Genomic DNA, 3980 nt, shown 5'->3' on the forward strand with positions numbered 1-3980 from the left:
TGTCTAGAACTTTTCTAGTAACCAGAGGGTATCGTAAACGACCCGTGTTTAGACCTCTTTCGTGAAAGTGACCGACCGCCGGCGCCGCTCGATTTCGTCATAAATCTCAGCCCTACCCCCCACGATAATTGACAAGTCTGTCATACAGCCCTACCATTTAAAACCTTTATTCTCTTCGTTTTAAAAATAGTTTCGCATGGTTTTTCTCTCTTCTCGTTTTACAATGGTCCAGTGACTAATAAATGAGTGTTGTGTTATGAGTTTGTTCGAGCTCAAAAAAACGTGGTTCGAAATTGTTTAACGTTTAACGAATGGTAAGTTATTCTAGTTTTTATGTTGGTCTTAACGTGTTAGGGGCCAAGAATACAACATTGTCGTCCATTATAACATAGAACTGATATGTTGAATTCAGATCTCTAATTATTTAAAAACCAAAAAAATAAAGCAGCAGTCAAAGTGGCATGTACGCGTAACCTAATATATATTTTTTTTACATTAAAAGATCGCCGTCTTCCTCGTCGCACTTACGACATTTGCATATGTTATCTTTGTTAAACTCACGGAAGGAATATAATGAACCGGTCACCCGTCCAAGTGCTGACCGCTGCCCGCGTGGCTTACCTTCGGTGATCGAACGACAACCTTTACCGTTTGACGAGTTTTTATTCTGCAATTGTTTACAATTAATCGACAAAAAAAATTGTTTTCTTAATTATCTAGTACTTAAAGCTATGAATCTACATTATACGGGTCTGTGCATGTTTCCGAATACCTGCACGAAAAACAAATCGGTTCGGTGGTTGCTATGGATTTCAAAAAAAAACAAAAAGTGTTGGGGGGCAACGGCACGCGGTGTTCCCAAGCGGTCACCCATCCAAGTACTGACCGCGCCCGACGTTGCTTAACTTCGGTGATCGGACGAGAACCGGTGCTTTTCAACGTGGTATGGCCGTTGCCGTGGTGTTTAGGTGTGATCGTTGGTGTAAAATATATTGCTTTTAACATTCCGATGCACGAATATGAACATCAAAACGCGATGCGTTTCGTTTCCGTATGCACTTACCCTCTGACGACCGACGTCGGACCGAACTAACGGGAAATCCCACAACAACCACCACGTCACGCTCTAACGACAAGAGAGACTACTAGACGGACTGGCGATCTCCCGCGTCGCACATTTTTCGACCGCCGGCGGCGGTGGAAAATCCAGAATTTCACCCCACCTACCGCGCTGCTTGCTCCGACGACGACGAGATTCCCACATTTGGATCGACCGAAATATGTAAGTAATATCAGGAAGTTCCGATTTTCGAGAGGAGACCTGTGTTTCTATTTACCTATCTATAATAATTATCGTTATAATCATCATATCATTATTATTATTATTAACATTATTATTTATTACCATTATTATTATTATTATTATTATTTATCGTCCCTCGGATTCGGCGATCTTCGAAAATCCAAGTTGGACCGTTAGACATTCGAACGCGGTGTGCGTGGCTGACGAGTTGTTATTTTTGGCGTTTTTTCTTCGATCTTCACCCCGACTTCGGACGACGCAGGTCGGACACGAAATTACGAAGAGAGAAAGACGGAAGAAAGGAAGAAAACCTGAAGATCCGTCGAAGAAAATATCGGAAAACTCGTAGGTGCGGCATCGGTCGGACGATGAAGACCGTCTCCTTTCGGATGATCCTCTCGACGGACTTTCGGCCGTCCCGAAGGGTCCGGACGGCAACGGGACCCGTCGTCGACTCGTCCCGTTTCAACTTCCGCCGAAAACGATCGACCTGAACGTCGGAGAGGCGGTTCGCGGCATCCTGTTGTCGGAATTGCCTCGGTTCGAACACCAGGTCCTTTCTGTGCTTCGACCGTTTCGGAAGCGTTTGGCGACGCGAAGATGTCGTAAAATCGAGAAGGTGGCGCGGTATTCCGGGAAGAGATGGACCAATATTTCGGCGAACGAAATATGGATTCCCGGAATCGACGCGTCTACCCCGCACCGCCGACGTAAACCGTCGGTCCCGAATCGAAACCGTGACGACCCGGATTTAGGGCTGGTGGTTGGAGGGGCGTGTACCTGATTCGAAACCCACCGACGTTCCGAGACGAACTTCGCTATCTCCAGGGAAACTTCGGAAACCGAGTTCGGCCAGCTTGATCACACGGTGGCGATGGTGATCGAGGAAAGAGGACGATGCCATCACGCGGGCAACGATTCCGAGGCCTGCAATTTCTTCGACGGCGGACGCGGTGCGCGTTCAGTCTTCCGTCCGCAGTGGCGACTATTTTATAAAGACTTAGAAAATTTTTTTGTTCAATTCTCGTTCACGAGGTGCTCGAAGTGTACGTGTGTGAGCAAGTGTTTTTTCAATAATTATTATTAACTTTTAACGTTTTAACGTGAAAGATGGCCGACGTCGAAAATCAAACAGCATCATCGGTCACCACCGGTTCCGCTGCCACCCCTCAATCCCACGCGAAGAAAGAGAAAAAAGCGAAAAATCCCAGGGCGAAACCGTCCCATCCTCCGACATCCGAGATGGTAAACAACGCCATCAAGGGACTCAAGGAACGCGGAGGATCGTCTCTTCAGGCCATCAAGAAGTTCGTCGCCGCAAATTACAAAGTCGACGCCGAAAAGGTCGCCCCTTTCATCAAGAAATATCTGAAAGGCGCCGTGGCGTCGGGATCTCTGGTTCAGACGAAAGGTAAGGGCGCGTCGGGTTCGTTCAAGCTCGCCTCGTCCACCTCCGGTGGTGCCAAAGTCGCCTCCGCCTCCGACAAGAGGAAACCCGCTTCGTCCGCCGCATCCAAGACGAAAAAATCATCCGCCAAACGTACCGCCGTCGCGACGACTTCCGACAAGGCTTCCTCGAAGACAGCCAAAAAACAAGCCTCCCCCAAAGCGAAGAAGACTGCTGCCGAAAAGAAGAGCGCCGTCGCTGCCTCCGCCGCCGCAGCGAAAGCCAAGAAATCGGCCGCCTCCTCGGCAGAAAAGAAAACTAGAGCCGCCCCGAAACCCCGATCGCCTTCCAAAGCGAAGAAATCTAACAAGGCTGGTCCGACTAAAAAACCCAAAGCACCCAAACCCAAGACAGCCAAAGCCATTCCTGTCAAGGTGAAAAAGGCCGCTTCGCCGAAGAGGAAAAAGTGAGAAACGTGGATGGATACTCGACTCATGTTCGTTCGGCTGTGCCTCGTTCCGACGTCATCATCGTACTACCGGCAACGGGGCACGCACAAATGGCCCTTTTCAGGGCCACACGATAATCTACGACGAAAAAAAGAAATAAAACTATCCTTACGGCGAAACCAAATAAAATAGATAGCATCAGCTGGCAGGTAGGTGATGACAGGATGCAATAAAATTTTACGAACGACCGCAACCCAACCCGAATCGAGAGGACCGACCGATTATTGACATTTTTATTTTATTCATTTCCGGTTGAAGGGCGATATATTTTTTTTTTGCCTGTAAAGTTTGAGGTTCTGAAAAGAACCGATTTTTTTGTTATAAAATTCGTGTTTCGTGTTGTTCTTCCGAAACACGATGTGGAAAAATTTAAGCGCGTTCACCCCGAATACGTCTGGCAAGTTGGATGTCCTTTGGCATGATGGTTACACGTTTGGCGTGGATGGCGCACAAATTCGTGTCCTCGAACAGACCGACCAAGTAAGCTTCGCTCGCTTCCTGGAGGGCCATCACGGCGGAGCTTTGGAAGCGCAAATCGGTTTTGAAATCCTGAGCGATCTCCCTCACCAAACGTTGAAAGGGAAGCTTGCGGATGAGCAACTCGGTACTTTTCTGGTAACGACGGATCTCACGCAGAGCCACGGTACCAGGTCTGTAACGGTGGGGCTTCTTGACGCCGCCAGTGGCGGGAGCGCTTTTCCTGGCCGCTTTGGTAGCCAGTTGTTTCCTGGGGGCTTTTCCTCCGGTGGACTTGCGTGCGGTCTGCTTGGTCCTGGCCATT

The 3980-nt window shown here is 48.5% G+C and overlaps 1 non-coding gene across 1 annotated transcript; it reads right to left on the reverse strand.

Annotated features, from left to right (window-relative positions):
* Positions 1-837: 837 nt before the first annotated feature.
* On the reverse strand, positions 838-957 carry LOC138140881 (5S ribosomal RNA). The gene has a single exon (XR_011162791.1). It is a non-coding gene; the product is annotated as a 5S ribosomal RNA (ribosomal RNA).
* Positions 958-3980: the final 3023 nt, after the last annotated feature.

This window comes from Tenebrio molitor, unplaced genomic scaffold (genome assembly GCF_963966145.1).
Source record: "Tenebrio molitor unplaced genomic scaffold, icTenMoli1.1 SCAFFOLD_501, whole genome shotgun sequence".
NCBI lineage: Eukaryota > Metazoa > Arthropoda > Insecta > Coleoptera > Tenebrionidae > Tenebrio > Tenebrio molitor.